Here is a 14,913-nt window from a genome sequence, read left to right on the forward strand (position 1 = left end):
GAATTACTTGTGGAAGTAAAATTATCTACAGGGGTGAAGGATTCTGCATGGAATGCTCAGTTCCTCGGTTTTGCTCCGGTAAGGTGAGGGGAGCTGCGAAATTCTAGGTTTGCTTCTAGCTGGCCGAATTTCCGTTGGAAGTGAAGCTATCTGCTCAAAAGGTGTTACTTCTGGTCAACTTCCAAAATTCTAACGCCTCTTTGTAAACGAAGTTTCGCATGTACTTACGAACTCCAGCAAGCAAACTTAAACAATGGCTGCACCCGACTTGGTGTCTCCAGATCACATCGTCTCTGACCATAGTAATTTTTCCATATATATCTTCCGCAGGTTAATGAATACTGAAGATTCAGCTATATTCTCTTCTTTCTGAAACATTGAGTTAGCAACTATGGACCAGCTGTATCTAACTTTTGGGTGTTCTTTTCCTTGAGACCAAAAATCTCCCAACTTTTTTTTTTTTTTTTTTTTTTGCTTGGTTCATGCGATATACCGTCCAGCTTCCTAAGATTTCCAAAGCATTGCTTTCTGCACATTTTAGATTCCAAATCGATGTGTTTAATTAACCTTCTGTCTTGATTTAATCCTTTCCCTGACATACTTACATAACACACACACATAATAATAATAATAATAATAATAATAATAATAATAATAATAATAATAATAATAAACACAAAAATGAAATAAACTATACACAATTACTCCCACAACTAATCCTTTACTTATCCTAAATGCAAATTATAATACGGAAAATATATGTAAAATATGTAAATTTGAAGCAAAATAATTATATGCATAACACGATTTTAATATATTTACATAAGCTAATGTATGCACATTACATAATAAATACATACCATGTTAGTTATCGTAATCCTATAAAGTCCTTTACACGGGATAAGGAAAAGTTCAGAAAGAGAGTTGAAGATTTCAAAAGAAAAACTTTGTTACTGTTTGATGTCTCTGTATGTAAGTGCCAAATAACATTAGACTGCAATTGCCAAAAGGTCACTGATAATGAGATCTGTGAGTGTCCTGTGACTATTATCTGTAACTGTGAAAAATCGAAAGAGATCCATTATTGAACTAAAATTGTTGTACCCCCGAGAAAAGTTTGATATAGGTAAAACTGGAAGTGTGGAAGTAAAGGAAACAAACAAACAAACAAAAACAAAAAAATTGCCCAAAGACATGAAAGGAAGTTGGTTGAACATAAAAGAACTCAGTCCAATGCTAATTTATTATCAAGCCAGCTTGTTCAAAATATATAAATGCAGAAACTCTTCTGTCAAAAGAAGTAGGCAGTGATTCGTCTGAAGAGAGAGAAGATAGCAACGATGGAGATTTCGAAGAATTTGAGCCTGAAAGTAAGTCACCATGGCAGATGCGCATTAAATTGAAAAATACTGCTCTGACTAGCATCGTTTTGGAGTATCAGATGGAGCAACGGAAGCTATCGCTTCAAGTGTGTTGCAAGATTTTCGTATTGTAACTGATGATGACCACATCCATGTTATTGACAAAAATATACTTAGAAGAGAAGAAAGTGCTAACCGCTCAGAACTCCAAATGCAGAATAAGTACAGGCATAACCCACTTCAAGCTCTATATTTTGATGGAAGAAAGGATGACACTCTCGTGATTGAGAAATTAAACTCAAAGCAGGTTTGAAGAACTATAAAAGAGGAACATTACTCAATTTTACAAGAACCTAATTCTGTGTTTGTTGGTCATGTTTCACCCTTTTCTGGATCTGCTCAAAACATTGCCAATAGCATTCTTTCTTATTTGACTGAAGCTGGATTTTCATTTCATGAACTCGACGTAATTGGATGTGATGGCAGAGTTGTCAATACAGGGTGTAAAACGAGTATTATTTGCCAAATTGAAAAACAAATTAAAAGGCCACTACAGTGGTGTGTGTGCCTCTTACACTTTAATGAATTGCCATGCCGGCGTTTGTTTTTACATTTAAATGGTGAAACAACTGGGCCAAAATCATTTGCTGGTCCAATTGGCACATAGCTCAGTAAATGTAAGAAATTACCAGTGGTAAATTTTGAGTGTTGAGTCTGAGATTCCAGATATTGACCGAAAAATTTTAAGCAAAGATCAACAGTACCTGCTGGACATAAGCTCCGTTATAAAATCAGAAAGCTGTCCTGAAGATTTAACTGTTCGTGAACCAGGCCCACTTTCCCATTCAAGATGGTTATCAACTGCGAACAGAGTTCTCCGATTGTATTTAAGTCATGTAAACCCAACAGATGAACACAAGAACTTAGTTTATTTTATCCTAAAGTTTTGTATGCCAGTATGGTTTCATATCAAAAAAGTAAGTACCTCACAGATGGGCCAAAACATGTATTTGAAGTTATATAATTGTCAAGATTCCTGCGAGAAAACTTGCTAAAAGTCTTTGACCCAGTAATTGAGAGAAACGTATTTTTTCCCCTTCCGGAGAACTTGCTTTTAAGTATTATAGTAGATACAAGGGATCACATAAGAGAGTTACAATTCAGAAAATATATAAAAGCTAGAAACTTAACTTCTAACAGAAAGTCAATAAGGAGTTTCCGACTACCTAAGATCAATTTGCTGTCCTATAGTACTCGCTCGGAGTCGTGATGCTTGGGCTCTAAACCAATCATAGAAATATTTTACTTGAGCTCTAACACATCGGAAAACTTCGGTACAATTCGTGGAGCCGCTTCCCGAGCGCACACTTGGGGAAACATCAAACAGCTGAAATTCACCAACAATGTTGCCATACTTTGAATACATAGTAAACCAGTATATGAAAAAGGCATTTAAAAATTACCAATAATAACACTGCACAACAATAACTTCTGTAACAACTGTTCTAAAATGGTAGCAATAGCACAAATAGTAATAGCGAAAATATAACGTAAGAATTAACAAAACGGAACTTGACGCCAATCCGACAACACTGTACTCTCGGGAGAAGTTTTCCGTGTAGCGCGAGAGACGACACTGACAAAATTTGATGGATGGGAGTTGACGACTGAAACACACCCTCGCGTTCTATTGGGTGGTGAAATCGGTAGATCTAGGCCAAGCTTCACGACTCGGCGCGAGTACTATAGCTACAAATACACCGAAATGATTCACTGGAACGCTGTTACACTTTCACCACCGCCTTTACTGTGGAGATTTACCGTTTAAAAGATTTGGTCTAAGGTCCAATCAGGTGAAACAGCGGTTGAGTGGAACTCTTAACAAATTCTCATTTCACACCCAAGCATGGGAAGATGCTTGAAGCTGGTAATTGAAGCGTCACAAAAAGTCGTCAGTTCCAATCCCAGGGATGGTTTTATAAAAACTACACTTCTCAGAAGGTCTTCAATGCCAAGTTTTTCAAACAAATCAATTTTCAAACTACCAAAAGAAACTAAAGAGAAGTAAAAGACTGTGTTTCATTACAAATTTAACTTTTACACAATCAAAAAAAAAAAAAAAAATGTTTGTTTCAATGGAAATTTGTCTTTTGTTAAAAAAGAATGTTTTATAAATGTAATACGCTACTATTAAATTGTGAAATGTATTCATATTCCATTTATTTATCTTTTCTATAATTTTTTCTATTGAAATATGCCTATAGCTTGTTATAGAAGTTATTTGAATTTTCTCATATATTGGAAAAGTTATAAAAATCGTATATTTTCACAAGTTTAGGGTCGTTGCGCTACCGCCAGACTTAAAAAAAAAATATTTTTTCTATTGCATTTCATTTATCTACCATAGACGCCAGTTTTCCGCAGTGTATCATTTCAAAAAAAAAAAAAAAAAAAAAAAAGAAAGAAAGAAAGAAAGAAAGAAAGAAAAAAGAAAGAAGAAAAAAAAGAAATATTTTTTCGGCCCGCCCTAATGTATATATATATATTTGGTCTAGGAATTAATTCGTGCGGTTGGTACGCACACATTGAAGCTGTAGTACAAACACAAAATACATAAATACCTTAAGAAAAATATTGTCCATCGCTAGCCATCACTTTCGCCCATCTGTCAGGCAATGTACGGATTCCGTGGCGAAAGAAGTCCTCATCCTTGGAAGCGATCCAGTCAGAGACCCATGTTTCGATATCTTCTGAAGAAGTAAACCGCTGTCCAATCAAATCGTTGTTCATGCAATCGAACAAGTACTAGTCCGAAGGAGCAACGTCTGGTGAATACGGCGGGTGGGGTAAAACTTCCCATCCGACATTTTCTAAATAGGCTTTGACCGGTTTTGCGACATGTGGGCGAGCGTTATCATGTTGAACAATAAGTTTATCATGTCTGTTCTCCCATTCTGGTCGTGTTCTGGCCAGAGCTTGCTTCAAACGCATTAATTGTCGTCGATAACGTTCTCCATTCATAGTTTCACCCGTTTGCAGCAGCTCATAGTACACCACACCTTTCATATCCCACCATATGCACAGCATAACCTTTGCACAGTGAATATCTCGATTTGGTTGTGATGGACCTGGTTCACCTGGTTTCACCCAGGCCTTTTTTCGTTTAGGGTTCTCGTAATGGATCCACTTCTCATCACCCGTAATAATTCGATGCAGAAACCCCTTTCTGCTCTGTCGTTGAAGCAGCAATTCGCAAATGGTTTTTCGTCTTTCAACGTCTCTGTTTTTCAATTCATGTGGAACCCAATGTGACATCTTTTGAATCATTCCCATGGCTTTCAAGCGTTTGGAGACTGTTGTTTGATCAACGCCTAATGCTGCTGCAAGTTGTTCCTGCGTTTGACACGAATCCTGCTCGAGCAATGCTGTCAATTCTTCGTCTTGAAATTTTTTTGGCTGTCCAGCTCGCTCTTGGTCTGCCAAGCCGAAATCACCACTTCTAAACCGTGCAAACCACTTCTGACACGTTCGCTCAGCTAGAGCATGGTCACCATACACTTCCACCAAAATACGATGACTTTCAGTCGCACTTTTCTGCATGTTAAAGTAATGCAGCAGGACACCCCGCAAAAACACTTTATCAGGCACAAATTGCGCCATGTTCACTTAACTACAAACTGGTGTTGTTGACGCTTTAATCCACTGCCCTATACTACGAACGATACGCGATGACAGGGGTTTGCAACACATGTGTGGATACACGGAACTGTGGGACGCTCCGTTCGTTGCGCCATCTCTTGTCCACCCGCACGAATTAATTCCTAGACCAATATATATATATATATATATATATATATATATATATATATATATATATATATATATATATATATATATATATATATATATATTACAGTGGCGCATTTACGATTTTGTCTCGGGGGCATTGCTAAGTTTATTCCTGGAAATATAAACATTCTGCAAGATAATTCATTTACTTTAAAATAGCAAATAAACTTTCGTGGGGCTTAAGCCCGGGAACCTCCCTTAAATATTATAATATGGCTATATATTCGTATGTATATCAGCTTATGTACAAATTGTATTTGGTATTAAAGAACACATCTAGTGGTATATTCTAGTAGTAATTTGTATGGTGTTTATATAGAGCACTCACTGCACGAGGGATTTAAGTCTACTTTTTGTCATTTTGGACATATTTCATATTTAAGATCTCTGCCTGAAGCTCCTTTCAGTGCTTAATTGATTCATGTTCAGATAGTGCAAATCACTCTTGTAGTGTGAGAAAGAGTGTTCACTTTTCCATGTATTTAAACGAAGCGTACAAACTTTGTTTCTTTTTCTTACAAGTTTGATAATTGGACATGAATACCTTGTACTCTGAACGTCCCTTTTGTCGTTAAACTCAACTAGTAAGTCTACCTTACAAGTGAAATACACTTGCTTAAGTATCTACTGCTGCAATTACAGGAAAATCAAATAGTTGTAACGTGTAACAATTTCTGAACTGCCTGGAGTCAGGGCCGCCCACAGGGGGAATGTATGGCGCAAGCTGCGCCATTGAGAAAAATTTTGGGGGGGATTTTACTCTACTTTCGAACTAGCAATTTTCTGTCGGAATAGCATTAAAACACGATTTTGAGAAGCTAATTTTCAAAAATTTTCCGGGCTGAACCCCCGTACCCCCTGCTTCGATACTCGATGAATGAAGTACCGCGCAAGTAGCCGTATGAAAGGAAAGGTTGGTTCGTTTTAAGAGAGAAGGGCCGCCTACAGGAGGGATGAATGGCGCAAGTTGTGCCATCGAGAAAAAAAATTGGGGAGAATAAAAAAATTGGGGAAGAATTTTACTCTAATGTCGAATAAGTAATTTTGCTGTCGTCAGAATAACATTGGAACAAGATGCGATTTTTTTTTTAAAGCTCGAGAAAAATCCACCTACCTCCTGCTTAGAAACTCTATGAATGAAGTACCGGGCAAGTTGCTATATGAAAGGATGGCGCCAAGTTCTGGTGAACAACAGTTACAAACACTCAAGGAATCACTTTCAAATTTAGATTTGGAACTTGCCTATGTTGTCTGTTGAAAATTATAAAGTAGTTTGACATAATTGTGAGCTAGTGGTAACCATACAGACAACAGCCAAGTTTCAAATCCAAATTTGAAGTGAGCCAGTGAGTGTTTGTAACTGTTGTCCACCAGAACTTGGCGCCTATTTTTGTGATTTCAATTCTTTTTAAGGCCACTCGTACTTGGCTCTTTTACAGGAATGTTTTTTGTTGGATATCACTTCTTTTTGTAGGCTAATTTCGAGGATAACATTTTCTTTTGGTATCAAACTCAATAACTTGTAACTTGCGTCTTACTTTTCATGTACTGGGGAATTATATCAATATTTTGTAAAGAAAAAAATAATACTACTAATTGTAAAAGAAGAACACCTGTGCCATACACAGTGTGTAGAAGTTTTTATACCCTTCAATATCCTTATAGAACATATTTAGTATTGTACAGTACCAAGACTACTAATAAAAGTAATGCCATTTTTATAATTACTACTGCCCCTACTACTACTACAAGCATTCTATAATACTACTACAGGAAATAAAACAACAACAAAAATAACAATTACTAGTACTATAAAAACTACTGCTACACTGGGCAATTGTTTTTAGAGGACTTGAGTTTTGAGGAGGGAAGAGATTATTAGTTTGGGGGGAGTGCGCCATCAGCTTTGGGGGGGATGGCACCCCTGCCTGGAGTAAGCCTTTTGAATTTAGAAAGTTTCTTTCTTTTCCAGGATAGTTGACTTCCATTTATATAAGTCGTGTTTATTTAAATATGCGTATTCAGTGATGATTTCAGAAGATATTCTCCGGGGGAAATTTCAGTATACTAGGAGTAAAAGTAGTATTACAAAAATACTTGGAATCTCCATTGAGCACAAGGATCTTATAAAATAGAGGATCTGCCCTTACAACAAAATCTTGAAGCCATACGTCACAGTTTCGCCACCCCTACTCTGCCCACTCCGCCCAATAAGTTCGCAATGTTTTGAGCCAACAATCATGGCGGATACGAAAGTAGCCAATCAGAAGATGACAGATATGAGAGTAGCCAATCAGACGTACCTATGCTCGGTTGTTTTTTTGGCTTCATCGATTTAAAGATACATATGGGCAGATCTTCTATTTATAACATCCTTGATTGAGCACGATAGAGTATATCGTCCAGAGGGAAATTCCCCCGGGCAACCCCTGAAATTATCACTGCTCTTATTAAATGCCGTCTATATGAAAACACTTCACAGTGGTGTGATGTCAATATTTCTGTTTTATTTTCTCAAATAAAGGATTTTATACACAACTTGAATCATAATAGATAATTAAATAAATTTAGGAATAATTTTCACTTTATAGTTTTGGTTACCTTATACTACCATCCCCGAAAATTACTGTCGCTTGGACATGCAACATCAGTAGGATTATTTTCCTCACCTATATAAAGAAAACTGAAAGCACGTTCTTTAGTTGTTGAGTCCATCACCTGTTTATTCCATCACACAGACACGAACTTAGATAATTTTGTCCAGAGATGTTCACCCTCGCGAGGATGGCCCTCTCAAGGGCATCCTCACCCTCAAGTTACCTCGCCCACAGTGACGCGAGGGCGAGGACAAGCTTCGATGGCGAGGGTGAGGGTGCGCGAGGGCGAGGACAAGTTTTGGCAGCGAGGGCGAGGACAAGCTTCGATGGCGAGGGTGAGGGTGCGCGAGGGCGAGGAAAAGCTTCGACGAAGAGGGTGAGGGTGCGCGAGGGCGAGGACAAGTTTCGGCAGCGAGGGCGATGGTGCGCGAGGGCGAGGACAAGCTTCGATGGCGAGGGTGAGGGTGCGCGAGGGCGAGGAAAAGCTTCGACGAAGAGGGCGAGGGTGCGCGAGAGCGAGGACAAGTTTCGGCAGCGAGGGCGAGGACAAGCTTCGATGGCGAGAGTGAGGGTGCGCGAGCGCGAGGACAAGCTTCGACGAAGAGGGCGAGGGTGAACGAGGGTGAGGGCCAAGTGTTACTGCGGGAGCGAGGGTGCACGATGGCTAGAGACAACTTCCTTCAGGAGAACGAGGGCACGCGAGAAAGGAGGACAAGCTTCCTTAAAAGCAACTGTTCTGGAGTTTGCTGTTTGACCTCTTTTGGAGAGAGGCAAAATTTAAAATACCATCTGCCATGTCCCCTAGATGAAAAGTTAGTGTCATAGCTAGATTATACATTAATCGTATTTTTCCTTTCAATTAATTGCAGTAGACAATTTCTCGTGTGTACGTACATAATTATTAAAAATAATAATGCAAATAAGAATAATATTTGATTTTTCCCATGAAAGTTTGCGGGTAGAAATAGCGCTACATTAAGAAGTAAGTGTGCCTCATTGTTGCTCTCCCTGTGTTGGAGACGTTTTAGATAAGAAGTATCTACTACACTGTCATGTTTAAAGAGTGTTGGTAGACAGAGAGACAGTCACTCACGTCATTCAGCAGTAAATGACAAAAGCGCTGATATCTGAACAAACACAATCAATGAGAGAACCATCAGAATGCAGTAGATCAGATGGAGAAAGACTTGATGGAATGACTTTGGTTCATAGATGTCCATTTTGCTCTGGACTCTCTCGGACTCGGGCTCATTTTTTTCAACTGGGCTCTCGCTCATTCATTCCTTTGGGAATCGTGCTCGGGCTCACTTTCCTCAGTTGGACTCGCGCTGACTTATTTCATTGGCGCTCGGGGTAGCGCTTAATTATTGAACCCGAGAACGGTTGAGCGCGAATGCCGAGCTAGCGAACCTTGGGCTCGTGAGTTTGGATGCCTATGAAATGGGCTGATTAATAGCATACATCCTTCTGCAATGTCCACCACTGATGAAGTTGTTACAATTAATCGGAATTTTTAACTTTTCATAGTTTTGTGACAGCCCAAACTATTATCTGAATCGATATTTGTTAAAATAATGTCAGTCACTATTGTATCGATTTTCATTGTTTCTGCTTTTATAATCTACGTGGGTAGAGCTATCATTTAGTTACAAAATAAATAATATGTTTTTTCTTGTCCTTAAATAGAAATATCTGACACGTTAATACTGAAATTTTGTTAAAAGAGCTGCTGTAACAAAATAAATTTAGTAAGTTCCACAAGACATAAGTTGTTTATGCTGCCGAAATTTGCAACTGTTGACTGATTGCCGTTTAGCGTCCTCTCTCGTCAGCGAGGCTATATGAGAAGTGTACCTATAGGTTCAACGTGGAATTCGATCCACTGTCGTTCAATGTTCTCCCACTCGGAATTGTCCCCAGGACCCCATGCACCAAAGGTTCGCGTGCAAGCCAGTGAGATAGGGTTTGTATGTTGTCTTGTTCAATGATTTTTATTAGGAATAAAATACGTTACGGGATGATATACTGATTGTAAATATTATAGTGCAAGTATTGAACGATTGTGTGGTAAAAGGAGAAATATAAATTTGGACAAATTAAAAAAGATCTGAAAAAAAACTGTAGGATATATGAAACATATAAAACTTAGGAAAAGCCACTTCAGCAAAACGAGCAGGATTTTGTTGGGGGTAAACAGTTTAATCATATTATTATTAATTTCGCACAAATGCCACACATCATAGCATGTCGCTATATAGTTTCATTTGGAAATATAAAGTTTTTGTATGTATTAAGGTTCATAGAATGAAAATGAGTGTTCTGAAGTATTTTATTTGTTTGCTGACGGAGTTTCAAAATTAAGCTCTTTAGATCTTTCCCTTTGAATTTGTTAAAATTGCTCAGTTACGCTACATACATCAGGGATGGCCAACGTGTTGACTGTCAAATTCTGACAGATAGTCACTCTACCGCCACTCATCAAACCTTGATTTCACCCTCACCCTCATGAGAGCCGCCCTTGTGTGGCTGAATACTTATCCTTGCATCGTAGTTCAAGGAACATTTTGAAGTAAAGGCATTGGATACTGTTGATAAATGATGTGAACGTCACTATTGACCGAGATCTCCATTGTAACAGGTGTTCCACAGTAAGTTATACGATGATATGTTTAGTTTCCTTTCTTTAGGACGTATGTTAAGCAAGGGCGGATCCAGGACGGACTTCTGGTGCGGGTGGTGAGTTGTAATACTGCTACTTAGAGCTACTTTTAAGAGCTCCAAACTCTGGGATGCGTTTTATTTGTATATATAAAATAAAGAAGTTTCCTCCTCTGGGGGGAGCGATCGCCCCCTGGATCCGCCACTGACGATAAGGAAATAATTCAACAAATAGATTGAATAATTGATGCTCTGATCCTCACGAACGAGGCCCTCTCGAGGCCTCCTCACCCTCAATTACCCTCGCCCTCAATGATATGAGGGCGAGGGTGCGCGAGGGCGAGGAAAAGTGTTGAGCACGAAGGCGAGGGCGAGCGAGGATAATGGACAACTCCTATCGCGAGGGCAAGGTTCGATTTCGAGGGTGAGGGTGCGCGAGGGCGAGGAAAAGCTTCGATGGCGAGGGTGAGGGTGCGCGAGAGCGAGGAAAAGCTTCGACGAAGAGGGCGAGGACAAGTTTCGGCAGCGAGGGCGAGGGTGCGCGAGGGCGAGGACAAGCTTCGACGGCGAGGGCGAAGGTGCGCGAGGGCGAGGAGAAGCTTCGACGGCGAGGGTGAGGGCGCGCGAGGGCGATGGATAATTCCATTCGCGAGGGCGAGGGCCAACTGCTACTGCAAGGGCGAGGGTGAGTGAGGTCGAAGTAAAATGAACATCTATGATTTTGTCACGGTAATTTCCCCTCCAAAATATTAGCATATAGGTAATTTCGTCACTGGAAATTTTGACAAAGTAATTTTGTCACCGGAAATAACCATAATACAATAAATGACCTAGAAAATTTTTTTGAAATTGCTTTTCTTAATCTTCAATTGAAGCAAAACGGTACAGCATAATCCAAATATATATATCGAGGGAGATTATTAAATAGTTACATATTTTAGATATTATATTTGAGATAAGAGAAAAAAGTTTCTGGTAATCCTATCACAGAAATATTAGTATATAGGAACTTTTATTATCACTGTTATCTTTTCACTTTGTTGAACTAAGTAGAGGAAGTAAACGGCCCAAATAGCTTTCCTTATCCTAATCAAACTTAGAAAACAATTCAGTTTATGTTGGACTCTGCAAAATCGAAGTTTCGGATACTCGACACAAGAACAAACACCAGTAGAACAACATAATGCCAGCTTTAGCAAATGTTAAAAACATGCAAAATGGGTCCCTAATGGGTTTGTCTATTACTATTTACAAATATTAGGTTTTGCCAATATTAAAAATTCAGAACAGAAAATACTGAACAAAATATAACTTGTTATAGTACAATAAGTGTTTTACATGTTCATTTCCTATTATGTATAACTTATAGGAAAGAACAAGCAAAAAATCTTTTCAACTTTTAGTTCCAGTGTTATATGCTAAACACAAAAACTGGAGCCATTTCTGTAAAGCTGAAATATTCTTTCAGTTTTCGTTTTTGATGGTTGGCCCACAACATCTTGATAAAACACAGTTGAAACTGTTGCTTCATCGTGTTGAATTCCATGAATAAAATTCCAAATAGTTGAGTTGGACATTCCTACAGGGGCGGATCCAGGACAGACTTCTGGGGGGGGGGCGGTGGGTTGTAATACTTCCACTTTTAAGGGCTCCAAACTTTGGGATGGGTTTTATTTATATATATAAAATAAGAAAGATTCCTTTTCTGGGGGGGCGATCGCCCCCCCTGGATCCACCCCTGCTAACAGATGATGAAACTTCTGATCCTATGATTCACAATATTATTCGTCCTAGAATTGTTGTTCACAGTGACGTGGTGAACATTCCAAGTATCTGGGAGATATAGAGAGGGCACATTGCGTAAACGAATATTTGCAGACCAAGTTTTAACACGGCGATACGTACCAGACACGTAAATACTATCAAAATAGTCCAGAAGTTCCAGATCTTCTTCCGAAACCTCTTTCGTAAGCATTTGTAGTCCTCGATGCACATGGGAAGAAATGCAAATCCCTTCGCTTTCCCGCAAAATAGACAAAATTTTTCATAGTTCTCGTACCATTCTGTGAGTCCAAGCTTTTGTTGGACCTTCCTCCACGTAGACTGAGTCAGGTGAAAAACTCAATCCTGTAAATGAGTTGAATTTCCGAAAGTTGCTTTTACAGCCTGCATTGCATTCCATTATCTCGAAATCAATAACCACAGATGCAGGGTTCGGATACACACCAAATTCATTGCACTGATGCGCTACCGCACAAAATAGTTCTTCATATGAATTTTGTGTCATTTTTGTCTTGCTCTGCATTAGGGCGAACACCGTAGTAATGAAAGTCTCACCTATCGGAACTCGAATAGCCTAACATAAACTTGACGTAGTATTTTAGGAGCCATTGAAAAGTTGCCATCCGTCATCCATCTTTCGCTTCTCGATATCTCCATAAGGTATTTACTTGTTCCAAATATAATCAATCTTGATTCTGCTTCTGGACCGTTGTCATACGAGAATAGAAAGGGCTGTGGATCTCTTCCTGTAGCCCATTCTCCTGCAAAAAATAATACAAGAACGTGTATAATCACGCTTGAATTTATAAAATAATATCAATATTTCATAACTGCCCGTGTAACTCCAAAAACAAAACAAGGTACCGTAATAGGATCTAAATACCTTAATGGTGTGAGAAAAAGAAATTCATCAAGTTCTTGTAAACATACCGCTGGAGTACCTGCAGAAGTCACAAATACCCCTACCGTTCACGAAAACTGGTGTATAATAATGATTCTTAAATGAAATTTTAGCAATGCATAACAATTTGATCATTATGAAGCTAAGAAAAGTTTAAATTGGGAGTCAATTTCTAGGTACCCTGTATTTCTCTGTTCGTGTTCTCTTTATGTCAAATGATATTGTAGACCTCTTGTACAGGGTTGACGTGGTTGATGATATTGTAAACCTCTTTTGATAGTCCAAATGCACAGAAATCCTGAGGGCTAGCATAGCGTGTTTTTACATAAATGTTATGAAAGCAAATAAGACGGATCTCTGTTTCCTGTGCCATGTTATGATAAAACTGGAGGGGTGATCTGGTATTCTTGGACGCTTTGTTCGTGTGGATTCACAATTGATTTTTATATGCCCTGTGTAAACTAATTACGCCTTTCAGTTATACTGAGGTCATGCTAAACTCCTGGAAGTAGGAAGGTTTCTTCACGCTTTCGTCCGGTTTATACAGGTTGTTTCAAAACAACACCAATAACGTTTGCTAGGTGATTCCTGTCACCAAGATAAAAAATATAGACCAACCTGAGTGCACATATGCTTCCTTTCCAAGTTATAGGCTGCCAAAAACATGAAAAATGAATCTTAAAGGTCCATAGGTCCGTTTTTATCAAATACCGTTTTTATACTAATTCTGATCAGTAAGCTCCCTCTAAATGAATATGTGACCACACAGCTTGTAAACTTCTGAGCAAAAGAACCTTTGAATCCTTTTGAACTCAAAGCTCCCTCTGCTTCTGAGGACACAGCTTCTGTCGAGTACTAAGCTCCCAGAGCACACAGCTCCATTTAAACTTCCGAGCACATATCTCCTGTTGACACAAAGCTAGCTGAGCACACAGCTTCATTTAAACTTCTGGGGCCTTATGCAGAGTCGTTTTGATGTATGATTAGCGTCATACTAAAGGCCTGATCACTGCAGGAAACATACGTTAGTCGAACTCTTTAGTATGTCACTAATCACATGTCAGAAGGACTTTGCATAAGGCTGCTAATCATTAAGCTCCCCGAGCAGACAGCTCCATTTAAATTTTTGAGCACACAGCTTCTCTTTCATCTGAGCATAAAGCTCCATTTTGATCACTTAGCTCACTTTTCCATCTGGACACAAGCTCCGATCTGAATACAGGCTTCTTCTACCACATTCTATCTCCATCTGTAACTTTATTGATTCGCTTTACCATTGCTTTTTCACCTTGACCGAATCTAAGTTTTTGTACCTCAAACTTGCAACACCGTAGCAATTGTCATGAGCCAAATCATAAAATTTTCGAGAACGAAACTGGTCTGTTGTAAATAAGACTGCGCCATTGTTATATGTATCAAATTTCTTGTGGGTGCTGCAGTGGAAAGACTAGCTAGGGAGAGAGATACTCCCGGAAGTACGAACTAAATACACAATTCTGATTGGTTGGCGTTATCGGTTTCTTTCCACGTAGCATACATATAACAGAAATCAAATGCTTGCTGCTGTCAATCTTCATGGTCGAGTATGCTAACGCCACGGGCGAGCAACGGAAATCGTTTTGGCGTGGGTTCAAACCCAGCCCCAAGAAAAGTTTGTTTTTATTTCTTTTTAATTTTCATAACACTTTTTTTCATTCAAATAAGAAAATAATATTCAAAAATGATTTACTTATTTTTGTGCAGATAAGTAGTAGTACTAGTAGGA

At 38.9% G+C, this 14,913-nt stretch overlaps 1 protein-coding gene across 1 annotated transcript in view; it reads left to right on the top strand.

Moving 5' to 3' along the window:
- LOC145686263 (mannan endo-1,4-beta-mannosidase-like) overlaps positions 1-14,913 on the top strand; it is a 506,707-nt gene that overhangs the window by 212,485 nt on the left and 279,309 nt on the right. The window lies entirely within an intron of this gene.

Source organism: Thermobia domestica, chromosome 5, assembly GCF_964235325.1.
Source record: "Thermobia domestica chromosome 5, izTheDome1.hap1.1, whole genome shotgun sequence".
Taxonomy (NCBI): Eukaryota; Metazoa; Arthropoda; class Insecta; order Zygentoma; family Lepismatidae; genus Thermobia; species Thermobia domestica.